We start from the raw sequence: 14,592 nt of genomic DNA, 5'->3' as shown, positions 1-14,592 counted from the left end.
ATGATGAATAAAGCCTTAAAAATTAAAGCCATAGAATGAAATCGTAGGCCCAAACTGAAATTAAATTTAATAGAGATAATCTCTATGTTTAAATTCAGATTTTTTTATTCATTTATTAAATTCAGAATCTCAAGTTCTGAGATTCTGAATTCCTTCTCCCTCAGGAGGAGCTGGGTAGACTCATTAGTGTAACAAATTATCTGGAAATTTTGGTTAATTACAAATGTAGCATGAACTGGCTATGTAATGTTCTGCTAAAAACACTTGGCGGCTATATTATTAGAAGTTTATCCAGGTCACAAAAGTATTGGTTCCAGTGTATTTTTGTACTAGGTTGGAAACACATTTTCCATGTTTGTTTAAATGGACACTGACAAAAGTTGAGAGCACTCCAAGGAAGGCAGGCAGAATTGTAAATGGTTTGAAAGCCATTTATATAGGAAACTTTGGGGACTTGTGGAAGGTAGTGTTGATAAGTTTTAAAACTGCAATTATAATAAAACACCCATAATCCCACCATCCAGAATTAACTGCTCTTATCTGTTCTTTTAGAAATATAAAAAATTGAGATAAAGCCAAAACCCGACTTTCCTCCTCCTTCCTACAAGGACCTCTGTCTTATTTTTATCAAGGTAACACATCTCCGTAGTTTCAAAAATCCAAATAGTATTATATGCTTAGAAGGAAAAATAGCAGTTATCCCACCTCTGGAGGAAACCGTAGTCATATATCTTAAATATTTATTTTTTTAAGATTTTATTTATTTATTTGAGAGGTAGAGATTGCACACAAATGGGGGGCAGAGGGAGAGGGAAAAGGAGAAGCAGACTGAGCAGGGAGTCTGATACAGGACTGGATCCCAGGACCCTGAGATTGTGACTTGAGCTGAAGGCAGATGCTTAACCGACCGAGCCACCCAGGTGCCTGGATCTTAAATATTTCTAATAACATGGTCGTAACACTTGCTTTTAAAAAATATTAAACCTGTATACAGTGCCATAGAAGATGAATGTTTGGTTCTTTTAAATGCATATATGTCTTTTCCCTTATATTCTCAATATGGTTATGTAATTTTGGGGGGCTAAATCATTATTTTTTTATTTTACACAAATATTGAACCTGAGCTATATAATGTATAATGATTATAATTATTTTCTCATACAACTTTTAATTTTCCTTAGGCATAATTAATTACCTTGTTTTTTTACTTGCTCAGCTTTCAAAGTTCAGCTTACTAAATTATTCCCAGATTCTCAGCCAGGACCATAAAGCTCTGCCCCATCATTCAAGTTCAATAGATAATTTATAATTTTTTTATAACCCTTAGAGATCTACTTTGTATATTTTGTATATTCTATATTCTGCTCTAGCATGGGTTGGTTGGTTCTATAGATCTCACCATGGGAATTCCTTTTACTATCATCCTGGGAATTCTATTTCCTGAATTACTTGTCATTTTCTTTCTTGCTTCTCCAGAACCTCTCTGAGAGTTAAAATTTATGAGAATTAAATTTTTTTTGAAATCTTGCATATTTGAAAATGTTTTTATTCTATCCTCGATATAAAATAATACTCTATTTAATAGAATTTTCTGTTGGAAATCATTTCCTCATTATTTAAAGGTATTGCTATTTTCTTCCTGTGTTGCCCATGAAAAGTCTAATATTCTTTTTATTTTATTTTTACAAAAACAAATGATAGTTTTTAAAAATAAATAAAAATATATAATTTATAGGAATACAGACTGGGCATTTGCAATATGTTTACTTCAGAAGTCTACAGAAAATGTAGTTTTTATATGCACATTTCTTTTTTTTTTTTTTAAGATTTTTTTATTCATTTATTAGCGAGAGAGAGTGAGCACACAGAGGGAGAGGAAGAAGCAGACACCCTACTGAGCAGGGAGCCCAGATATGGGATTTGATCCCAGGACCCTAGGATCATGGCCTGAGTTGAAGGCAGATACTTAACTGACTGAGCCACCCGGGTGCCCCTGTATGCACTAATTCTTATGAAGGAATTGGGATCTGACCGTTGAGGTGCTCCATTATTATTATTATTATTATTAATTAATTTTTTTTAAGGTTTTATTTATTTATTTGACAGAGAGAGATCACAAGCAGACAGAGAGGCAGGCAGAGAGAGGAGGAAGCAGGCTCCCTGCTGAGCAGAGAGCCCGATGCAGGGCTCGATCCCAGGACCCTGGGATCATGACCTGAGCTGAAGGCAGTGGCTTAATCCACTGAGCCACCCAGGTGCCCTTATTATTATTTTTTTTTAAGTAGGCTCTGTGCCCAGTATATGGAGCTGGAACTCATGATTCTGAGATCAAGACCAGAGCTGAAATCAAGAGTCGATACTTAACTGACTGAGCCACCCAGGTACCCTCCATCATTCTTGTTTTTAAACACTTTTTTTGGTTAAATATACATAATATAAAGCTTACCATTTGAACCATTTTTAAGTGTATGCTTCTGTGGCATTAAGTACATTTATATTGTTGTGCAACCTGATGTCATTCTGATTTCATTCCTTTGTATGATACCTTTTTTTCCTTCTCTCTAGATACTTAGAGAATTTCCTCTTTATTCCTAGTGTTCTACAGTTTAGAATTATTTGTGCCATAGTGTGGATTTTTAAATTCATTGTGGTAGGGGCTTTGTGATTCCTTTAAATTGAAAACTCATGATCTTAAAATCTGGGATATTTTTTGTACTTTTTCTTTGATATTTTCCTCTTCTCTTTTTCTGGAAAGCCCGAATTGATTCTCTGTTTTTTAATCCATTATCTTTTCTGTTTCTTTATCTTTATATTTTACATTTTGGGAGATGTCCTTAAATTTGTCTTTCAAATCTTCCATTGAACTTTGTATTATTTCTTGGTTTAGAGATGCAAAATCTTACCTTTCTGAGAAATACATTTTAGATTTTTAAGTTTTCTTATATTCTCTGGATTGTCTGTCTCCTTCAGGCTCCACCCCCGCTCCCCGTCCCCATTTGAGTACCATCAGCTGTATGTATTTATAGGTATTCTTTTGGGCCTGTCAATTTTCCCAGATGGAAGTCCTCTAGTTTCTTGCTGGGGGAGCTTGGTGTCTGACTACAAGTGGTTTGGTGCTGAGAGGGAGAAGAGGGATGGGGGATCTCCCCATTTAGTATATAGACTTTAACTTAATTTCCATGTGCTTTTTTAAGATTGAAATTTTTAAATTTTAAATTTTAACTTAAAAATTGAATTTTAAATTTAGATAAAAATTTATTTATTTCAGAGTGAGAGTGAGTAAGAGAGAGCATGAGAGGGGAGAAGATCAGAGGGAGAAGTAGATTCCGCATGGAGCTGGGAGCCCAAAACGCAGAAGGCAGTTGCTTAACCAACTGAGCCACCCAGGCACCCCATTTATCTTCTTAAACACATTTTTAAATTGCTTTTCCATTTTTAAGTTCCACCCCACATTCCCTCCTGCAAAGGGTTCCAATCCTGAGCCTTGCCTGGGTTCTGTAGAAGGAGTATGTATGCTTTTGTTTGCCAACATTTACCCTCTGGTTCTTCCTCTGGTATGTTAATCAATTACCGCACATTTATCTGCTTTCCAGCTTGTAAAATTTTGTGTAAATTCTTCCCCTGTTTTCAGTTACTTTGTCTTTATGGATTTTTACCTTTTGTATTCCTTCTCTCTTATTTTTGGTGGAGAATTAAATTAGGAGGGTGTGGAGGTAAATTGTTTAATAAATATATTTAAATAGAAATGCAATCCATTTCTTATAATTTTGTGTATGTATAAAATGTATCCACATCTAATGTATAGTAGTGCTTTATGTGTTTTGGAAATTTTACATAAATGGGAGTGCCTGGCTGGCTCACTCAGTAGAGCATACAGCATGAGACTCTTGATCTCTGGTTGATCTGCATGTTGGGTATAGAGATTACTTTAAAATATTTAAAAATAAGGGGCTCCTGGGGGCTCAGTTGGTTAAGTAACTGCCTTTGGCTCAGGTCATGATCCTGGAGTCCTGAGATCGAGTCCCACATCGGGCTCCCTGCTCGGCAGGGGTTCTTCTTCTCCCTGTAACCCTCTCCCCTCTCATGCTCTCTCTCGCTCTCAAATAAATGAATAAAATCTTAAAAAAAATATTTTAAAATAAAAAAAATAAAAATTTTATATGAATGGGGGTGCCTGGCTGCTCAGTCAGTAGAGCGTGCAACTCTTGATCTTGGGGTTTAGAGTTCAAGCCCCATGTTTGATGTAGAGATTACTTAAAAATAATAAAAACTTAAAGAGAATTTTTACATAAGTGGACTATTTTAGGGATAATTCTACAACTTTTTTCCTCAGCATTATATTGAGATTGAATAGATCTAGTTTAAATAGATCTAGTTTAAATAGATCTAGTTCATTTTTGAATGCTACATAGCAATAAATCTTAAGATTGTAATATATTGTATTTTCTTTTGATGAGCATTTAGATTGTTTTTGTTTTTGTTTTTGTTTTCTCTAATAAAGATATGTGTGAGAATTTTTCTAAGCTATGATGAGAGGTGAAATTGCTAGGTTACTTATCTATTGCTGCATAACAAATTACCTCAAAATTTAATGACTTAAAACAATAAATATTTGGGGGCACCTGGGTGGCTCAATGGGTTAAAGCCTCTGCCTTCGGCTCAGGTCATGATCCCAGGGTCCCAGGATGGAGCCCCACATTGGGCTCTCTGCTCAGCGGGGAGCCTGCTTCTCCCCCACCCGCCCCGCCTGCCTCTCTGCCTACTTGTGATCTCTGTCAAATAAATAAATAAAATCTTAAAACAAAAACAAAAACAATTATTTGTTATCTCATGTTTCTATGGGTCAGGATTCAAGGTGTGTGCTACCCTATGACCCAGCAATTGCACTACTAGGTATTTACTCCAAAGATACAAATGTAATGATCCAAAGGGACACTTGCACCCCAGTCTTTATAGCAGCAATGTCCACAATAGACAAACTATGGAAAGAGCCCAGCTGTCCTTCAAAAGATAAATGGATAAAGAAGATATGGTGTGTTTGTACACACATACACATGCACGCACTGGAACACTACTCAGCCATCAAAAAATGAAATCTTGCCATTTGCATTGATGTAAATGGAACTAGAAGGTATTATGCTAAGCGAAATAAGTCAATCAGAAAGACATTTATCATATGATCTTATATGAGGAATTTAAGAAACAAAACAGGGGTGCCTTGATGGCTCACCTGGTTAAACATCTGCCTTTGGCTAGGTCATGATCCTTTTTTTTTTTTTTTTAAAAAGGTTTTTATTTATTTATTTGACAGAGATTACAAGTAGGCAGAGAGGCAGGCAGAGAGGGAGAGGAGGAAGCAGGCTCCCTGCTGAGCAGAGAGCCCGATGCGGGACTCGATTCCAGGACCCTGAGATCATGACCTGAGCCAAAGGCAGCGGCCTAACCCACTGAGCCACCCAGGCGTCCCTCAGGTCATGTCCTAGAGTCCCAGGATCAAGCCTGTGCAGGGGGGAGTCTGCTTCTCCTTCTGCCCCTCACCCTGCTCATGCTCTTTCTCTCTCTCTCAAATAAATAAGTAAAACCTTTGGGAAAAAACAAAACAAAATAGAGGGTCATAGGGGAAGGGACAAAAAAATGAAACAAGACAAAATCAGAGAGGGAAACAAAATGTAAGAGACTTAATCACAGGAAAGAAACTGAGGATTACTGGAGGGGTGGGGGATGGGAAGATGGAGTAACTGGATGATGAACATTAAAGAGTGCACTTGATGTAATGAGCACTGGTTGTTCTATGCAAGTGATGAATCACTGACCTCTACCTCTGAAACTAATAATATGTTAATAATTGAAAGAAGTTTACTTATTTGAATGTGAAAAAAAATAAAGTTCTTAAGTTTTGATTACAAAAAAAAGAGGAATCAAAGAGTGTCTCTCATAGTTTGCAATCAGGTTGTTAGCTAAAGTTTTGGTTTCCTCTGAAGATTGAGCTGGGGGAGGATCTCCTTCCAAGTTCTCTGATGTGATTATTGGCAGGACTCAGTTCCTCATGGGTTGATTGACTGAGGGCCTTCATTCGTTGCTGGTTTGTTGGCTAGAAGCCTTTTTCGGTTCCTTGCCTTGTGGGACTCAACACAGAGCAGTTTAAAACACCACACCTGGCTTCCATGACAGTGAAGAAGACAGAAGCCAAAGTCTGTAACCTAATTTTGGTAATGACATCCCAATCACCTTTCCTGTATTCTGTTCATTACAAGTAAATCAGCAGGTCCAGCCTGTATTCCAAGAGTGGGGATTACACAAGGGCATAAATAAGGTTGTGTACCACACTGAGTCATAGTCATATTAGAATATTTAGCCTGAAAGAAGTGATTAAGGGAACATAAGAATTTTGTCTTATATATTTGGAATGCTTATGTAAAGAGGAGATAGTAGATCTGCTTACTTTTATTTTATTTATTTATTTATTTATTTATTTATTTTTTAAAAGATTTTATTTATTTATTTAAGAGAGAGACAATGAGAACATGAGCGAGGAGAAAGTCAGAGGGAGAGGCAGACTCCTCATGGAGCTGGGAGCCTGATATGGGACTCGATCCTGGGACTCCAGGATCATGACCTGAGCTGAAGGCAGTCGTCCAACCAACTGAGCCACCCAGGCGCCCCAGATCTGCTTACTTTTAGATCAGAGATTGAACTTAGAATGATGGGTGTAAATTAGAATCTGTCTTGGGGTGCGGGGGGCTCAGTTGGTTGAGCATCTAACTTTTAGTTTCAGCTCAGGTCATGATCCTCATGCGTTGTGAGATTGAGCCCCGTGTGGGGCTCCCCAGTCATCAGGAATTCTTCTTGAAATTTTGCTCCTTCTGCTCTTCCCCCAGCTTGTGTGCACGTGTATACTCTCTCAAATAAATAAATAAATCTTCTAAAAAAATTTGCTGCCTTATGGGATAATGTACTCTCTGTTCTTAAACATATTCTGGCAGAGGCTGTGACCCCTTATAAAAAGGATTATAAAAAGTGTTCTTGCATTAGGTTAGAAAGCTAATATATGCTCTTTGAAGATTCTTTCTACTCTAAGATTCTATAGTTATAAATGAATGAGTTTTAAACTGTTCGTATTTGAATAGTCTGTTCAGGGAGAAGTGTATAAAAATACATGTGCATTTGTACATTTGAGATTTTATTTATTTATAAGTGAGTCAGTATTGAACTTTTTTTTTTGCTTCTTTTGTAAATAACTTCTTTCCATTTAATGCAGATATTTTATAATTTTTAAAAAAGTATTTATTTCTTTATATATGAGAGAGAGAGAGAGAGGCAGAAGTAGACTCCCCAAGGAGCGGGGAGCCTGATATGGGATTTGATCCCAGGACCCTGGGATCATGACCTGAGCCAAAGGCAGACGCTTAACCATCTGAGCCACCCAGGTGCCCCTGAGGTTTGATTTAGAAGACTGGGCTAAAGAAATGAAATCTTGCCATTTGCAATGACATGGATGAAACTAGAGGGTATTAGGCTGAGCGAAATATGTCAATCAGAGAAAGACAATTATATGATCTCCCTGATAGGAGGAATTTGAGAGGCACAGAGGGGTGTTTGGAGGGTAGGGAAGGAAAAAATGAAATAAGATTGGATCGGGAGGGAGACAAACCATAAGAGACTCAATCTCACAAAACAAACTGAGGGTTGCTGAGGAGAGGGTGGTTGGGTTATGGACATTGGGGAGGGTATGTGATGTGAGTGCTGTGAAGTGTGTAAGCCTGATGATTCATAGACCTGTACCCCTGGGGCAAGTAATACATTATATGTTAATAAAAATAATTATAATAAAAAAGAAGACCCAGGCTAAGAAGGTAAGAGGAGAGCTATAAATTTATACTTTTAATTACTGAAAAAAAATCAGTGTTCATATCCTATTTTTATTTTATATTCCTTTGGCTACTCTAGGATGTTTACTAATACAATTCTTATTTTAAAATGTTAGAAGTGACTCATTTTTTTTCTTCCAGCAAAAAATTATTTTTATTGTAAAAAAAATAGAAAATACAAATGAGGAAAAAATAAGAGGTAAATACCCTATAATATTCCTGCCCAAAGATTATATTAGCTATATTAATATCATGATATAATGACATATAATCTCTTTGACCTTTCTTTTTTTTTAAAGATTTTATTTAATTATTTGACAGACAGAGATCACAAGTAGATAGAGAAGCAGGCAGAGAGAGAGGAGGAAGCAGGCTCCCCACTGAGCAGAGAGCCTGATGCGGGACTCGATCCCAGGATCCTGAGATCATGACCTGAGCCGAAGGCAGAAGCTTTAACCCACTGAGTCACCCAGGTGTCCTCTCTCTGACCTTTTAATTTAATATGCGCTCACGCACACGCACACACACACACATTATTGGTGGTAGTATGTTCTATAACGTCATTGTGAACACTGAAATAATGAGTACTGAATTATTGCTCCTAGAACAAATACAGATTAGGTTCCTGTGTACCTCTGGTTATATTTTCATTAACTGATTAATCCCTAAATTCATCTTATGTGTGTTGTTTAAAGAGATCTTATTTATTTTTATTTTTTTGAAGAGTTTTTTTTTAAAAATATATTTTTGAGAGAGTGCATGGGTGAGCGAGTGTCCACGAGTGGGAGAAGCAGGCTTCCTGCTGAGAAGGGAGTCTGATGTGGGACTTGATCCTTGGACTCTGGGATCATGACCTGAGCCAAAGACAGATGCTTAACTGACTGAGCCTCCCAGGTACCCTAAGGACATGTTATTTAATATATATTACTAATTTATTTATGTTGAACTCACAACAGATAGCCCTGTAATTTATGCCTGATTGAATGTATATAACATGTATTATATCCAGAAGGCACATCACAACCTTCTTAGAAACACTGGATAGCACTTTAGCTCTATGCTTGGAGGTCATTTTGAACAGGAATCACCCAACCAAGAATACAAAAATATGAAGAATGTGACACCACACCACAAAAAAGGACTTTTCTTAATAGTATGAAAGCTGAACCAAGAAGGCCAAGCATTTCATTGTCTAGTTTGACCTTAATTGGGAGTGTGCATTTCAGGCAATTCAAAATTTTTACCATTCTGTATATGTCCATTGACCAGAGAATTGCTGCAAATATTGATTTTGGGGTGACAAATGTATTTTGACAAGTAGGCAAATTTGCGCATATAGAATCCATGAATAATGAGGATTGACGTGTGTGTATGTAGTGGCTTCTGTTTTCCTTTTTTTTTCCCAAAGATTTTATTTATTTATTTGACAGAGAGATCACAAGTAGGCAGAGAGGCAGGCAGAGAGAGAGGGGGAAGCAGGCTCCACGCTGAGCAGAGAGCCTGATGTGGGGCCCGATCCCAGAGACCATAACCCAAGAGAAGGCAGAGGCCTAACCCACTGAGCCACCCAGGCACCCCTCCATTTTGTTTAATTATATAATTATATAAGAAAGAAGTAATTACATAAGAAAGAAGTAATTTTGAAAGTACTTTCACCTAACATTCTAATCTTTTAACAAGTATTTATGTCTTGCCCACTGTGTATCCACATAGTGTTCTAGACTCTGGAGATGCCGTAGCAAACAAAACTGACAAAGTGTCTGCCTCAGGGAGCTTACATTCTAATAGAGAAGGTATTCTTCTACCAGTACTTCTATCTACTAGATAGAAGTACTATCTGGTAATGTTAAGTACAACAACAGCAAAATAAAGCAAGGTAAAGAGATAGGGTGGCAAGCAGTCATTTTAGTTTTAAAAATTTATTTTTTCATTGAAGTATAGTTGAAATAGGTAGTAATTTTAGATGAAGGGAAGTCCCTTTGAGGAGGGTAATATTTAAGTCAAGACCAGAATGAAATGAAGGTTCAGACTATAGAAAGAGCTAGGGAATAGATTTTCAGAGGAGAGAGATTAGCAAGTGAAGAAGTCTTGAGATGAGAAGTTACTTGAAATCTTTGAAAAATAAAGGGCAAAGAGCAGTAAAGATGAAATTGTTAAGAGAAGTAGAAGCTGGATCATGAGAATTTAAGATAAGGGATCTAGATTTTATTCAGAACGTATCGGGAAGACAACGTAATTACACTGATTTATTAAAGATTATTCTAGTTGCTGTGTAGAGTGACTGATTATAATGGAAGCAAGGGAGACTGAATAGAAGGCTATTGTAGTAGTATTCTAGGCAGTAGATAGAGGTGGCTTTGTCTTGGATGGTAACAGTGGAGGTGGTAAGAAGGGATATGTTTTGATAGTAGCACCCATAAGATTTGCTGATGGTTTGGTGAGATGTTAGGGAAGGAAGGGAGTCAAGCATGGCTCCAACTTTAGCCAGAACAAGTGAGTGAATGGTAGTACTATTTACTGAGATATGGAAGAGTATGGAGTAGCTGACTGGGGTGTACTTGATGAGAGTTAAGTTTTTTTTCTTTAGGACATGTTAGGTTTGAGATACCTGGTAGACAACCAAGTGGTGATACTCAGTAGAAAGTTGAATGTACATGTCTGGACCTCAGGGGAAGAGAATGGATCTGGAGATTAAGGGTATGATGTTTATGTGTTTATGTGTTTATGATGTTATTTGTTTATGTCAGTAAATATTCATCTACAACATATTTTTTTATGATTGAGTCATGCTCCTGTCAGCAAGCCCTCTTTGTCAACTATAGATCCCTGACAGTTAAAACTAGAAATAGACAAGACCACTTAATTCATGTTCAAACTAAACCCTGTTGTGTTTATTTTTTATGGTACTTTGTTAATGCATTGACAGAGATGTTTGCAGTGACCAAAACATTGCAACCAGCAGACCAGAAAAGCCTTGATAGCAACAGAATGCCTAGAAGACCACACCCCACTACATTCCCTTCCCTGCCCGTAATTACCACTGAACACGTATGGACCTTCACCCATGATTACGTGCTCTCTGCCTGCTCTCTCATGCTACCTCCCTTAACCTCCCTCTGTAAAAATCTAGGTGTTCATCTTGCTGGCAGAGATATTGGTTGGTAAGGCTTGAGGCTGCCACCTCCCCCGGTTGCCAGCACTTGAAGAAAATCTCTCCCTTTCTCTTTTCCAAGCCCTCATCTCTTGAGCTAGTGACTTCTCTTGGGGTGAGTTTATCCAAATTTGTTTGCAACATTCTGGGAAACCCATCCAGGAGCTGTGTCTTCATTTTGTCCAGTCTGCTTGGGGTTCTTTGGGATGGGGCATTTGGCCACAGTAGCACTCTAGGGCTTACGTGTTTGTTTCCTGAGTTAGTGGCTATGATAGGCCATTCTGTAACATTCTGTTGTATTTAAATGTACTGTACTTTTTTTTTTTTAAGATTTTATTTACCTGAGAGAGAGAGAGCATGAGAGGGGAGAGGGTCACAGGGAGAAGCCAACCTCCTCGCTGAGCAGGAAGCCGGATGCAGGACTCTATCCTGGGACTCCAAGATCCTGATCTGAACTGAAGGCAGTCACTTAACCAACTGAGCCCACCCAGGTGCCCCTTTATGTACTGTATTTTGTGATGAGTAATTTTGTAAGTCCATATTTTAAACCAATTCCTGTAGGGTATTTGCAGTGCAGTTTTGACATTAATGAGAATTAGCTCTATTTATTTTTTAATTTTTTATTTTTTTAAAGATTTTAATTTATTTTACAAACAGAGATCACAAGTAGGCAGAGAGACTGGCAGAGAGAGAGGAGGAAGCAGGCTCCCTGTGGAGCAGAGAGCCCGATGTGGGGCTCGATCCCAGGACCCCGGGATCATGACCTAACCCACTGAGCCACCTAGGCACCCCGAATTAGCTCTATTTATGCCAGTTAAGGGCATTGTCCCTCACAAGACTTTCTGCATTTGAGATGCCAACCACAAGTTCAGGAATCTCCAGGCCATCTGTATTTCTGACCAAATTCAGGAGTTCTGAGCCCCTCAGATTTGATAATTCACTAGAACAACTCATAGAACTCAGGAAAGTGCTGTTCTTATGATTACAGTTTTATTATAGCAAAAGGTTACAAATTTGAACGAGCAAAAGGGAGAGATGCATAGGGCAAGGTCTGGGAGATTCCCAAAAGCAAAGCTTCTTTGTCCTCAGGATGTGTCACCTTCCCAGCACATCGATGTGTATTACTAACCAGAGAAGCTCACCAACTCTGTGTTCACAGTTTTTACTAGGATTTCATTAGGTAGACAGGAGTGATTGAATCATTGGCTGTATGTTTGAAATCTGTCTTCAACCTGTTTCTATTCCCCAAAGGTCAGACTAATATCATGTGGCTCAGTGCATCAATCCTTTAATCATATAGTTGGTCTTTCCAGCATGGGCATCCCTCATCTTGAAACTAGGGGCCCAATGTCAGTCACTTGGTTAGCATAAACCCAGTGTGGCTGGAAGAGCCCACCTTAAATAACACAGACACTCCTCTATCAGTTGGGAAATTCCAAAGGTTTAGAGGCTTACCTCACAGGAACCAGGCACACAGACCAGTCAAATTCTTTATTATACAATAGTGTTAAAACCCAATTAAGTTATTACATCCTTTGGAAAACCTTACTTAGACTTTCCAAGGGCCTTTGTTCACATCTCTGTTACAGTTTTTCTTTTTCCCCTCATTAGTGAATCCTTTGAAGGTCCCCTGATTTTAGTCATCTTTGTACCTCAAATATTAGCACTATATCTGGCTTACAGTAGTCAGTAGGCTCAGTAAGTATTTAATGAATTAAAATATTTAAGCTATAGTTCATAAGAGGAGAAGTTCAGTGTAGAATTCTCTTATTAGAATTTCAAAGGTCAAATAGAATCAGTGGTCTCACTTCATTTCTCTTATTCCATTCATCACCATTTGCTCTACTTTAACATTTTTATATCTTTTTAATGTGGACATCAAATATGCAAAAGAAAAAAGGAGGTTTTGCTTTTTATTTTTTTTTAAAGATTTTATTTATTTGAGAGAGATCCCAAGTAGACAGAGAGGCAGGCAGAGAGAGAGAGAGAGGGAAGCAGTCTCCCCACTGAGCAGAGAGCCCAATGCGGGACTCGATTCCAGGACCCTGAGATCACAACCCGAGCCGAAGGCAGTGGCCAAACCCACTGAGCCACCCAGGCGCCTGGAGATTTTGCTTTTTAAAATAATATATCAACAGTATTTAAAGAACAACCTTTTCTAATGCATTTAAAATATACCAAATTTCTACTTACACAATTTATAGAGACTGCATTGTCATGTAAGTATTATCATGCTGAACCTCCGAGAATCTTTATGTTTCCTTCTGATATTAAGGATGAATAAGTTCTGGGGCACCTGCGTGGCTCAGTTGTTAAGTGGCTGCCTTCAGCTCAGGTCATGATCCCAGGGTCCTGGGATCAATCCCCATATTGGGCTCCTTGCTCAGCGGGAAGCCCGCTTCTCCCTCTTCCACTCCCTCTGCTTGTGTTCCCTCTCTTGCTGTGTCTTTCTCTGTCAAATAATAAGTGGAATCTTTAAAAAAAAAAAAGATGAATAAGCTCTATTGTCTTCTAGTGTGCCCTATCTGTGCATAGGTAGAGAATACTTAGTAAAAATGGAATAATATTCCCTAAACCACTCTGTATTAAGATAAATATAAATATAAATACAAATACAAATATAAATACTCACATGCACACACACACACACACACACATTACCCAAAGTGTATTTATGGGATGGTTTCCCACTCATCTTGATTCAGGGTGCTTTTAATTCTTTTTTAAAAATTTATTTTAAGGGGCGCCTGGGTAGCTCAGTGGGTTAAGCCTCTGCCTTTGGCTCAGGTCATGATCTCAGGGTCCTGGGATCAGAGCCCTGCATCGGGCTCTCTGCTCAGTGGGGAGCCTGCTTCTCCCTCTCTCTCTGCCTGCCTCTCTGCCTACTTGTGATTTCTCTCTCTGTCAAATAAATAAATAAAAATATTTAAACAAAAATTTATTTTAATATATTTATTGTTTGTTTTAAATAATGACAATTTAAAATAGTGACACCAATAAAGCCAGTATCACTATTTAAAATGTTTAGCATAACCAGAACCCTCCTGAGAAATGTAAGATTATAAAATTCATACAGTTTTTAATTCATCCATCAAATATTAATTAAACATCTAAAATATTCCAGATACAACATTAAGCCCTGGGGACTCAAAGATTAATACAGCATGATCCCTAACATTAAGAAGCTTATAGCTTTTGGGGCAAGACACAACATTCATCAGATCACTGAACAATGTTAAGGTAAGAGATTAATGCAGTGCTATGGGGTGCTTAAGTTAAGAGATTAATGCAGTGCTATGGGGTGCTTACCACGAGTGTGAATATAGCCTGGAGACCTTCCTGGAGTGGAGTGGTGGTGTGTGAAAGTGGGCATAGATGCTTTGCAAACTATAAATACTGTGCAAACATAGGCAAGTATTATTGATATATGTTCTTACCAAAGAGTTCCGCCTATAGGAAAAGACAGTTAAATAGTCTGAAGTGGAAAATGATTACTCATTTTTGCTAAGACTTACACGCTTTTTCCTTGATTGGAGCTGCTAAAATACTACCTGGTGACTAGTGTTAAGGGAA

General features: G+C 37.9%; 1 protein-coding gene across 4 annotated transcripts in view; it reads left to right on the top strand.

Annotated features, from left to right (window-relative positions):
• The window catches only part of USP54 (ubiquitin specific peptidase 54), a 119,176-nt gene that overhangs the window by 15,932 nt on the left and 88,652 nt on the right, over positions 1 to 14,592 (top strand). Inside the window, exons 1-2 of one of the 4 annotated variants that reach the window (XM_044239792.1) lie at positions 11,478 to 11,510; positions 14,144 to 14,259. The exons of the other annotated variants lie outside the window; for them this stretch is intronic. The gene's annotated coding sequence lies outside the window, so the exon portion shown is untranslated. Of the gene's footprint in view, positions 1 to 11,477; positions 11,511 to 14,143; positions 14,260 to 14,592 lie in introns of those variants that run through there. 4 annotated transcript variants of the gene reach the window in all.

The sequence above is a fragment of the Neovison vison genome, chromosome 2 (genome assembly GCF_020171115.1).
Source record: "Neovison vison isolate M4711 chromosome 2, ASM_NN_V1, whole genome shotgun sequence".
Classification (NCBI taxonomy): Eukaryota; Metazoa; Chordata; class Mammalia; order Carnivora; family Mustelidae; genus Neogale; species Neogale vison.
This window is presented reverse-complemented; position numbering and strand designations above follow the sequence as displayed.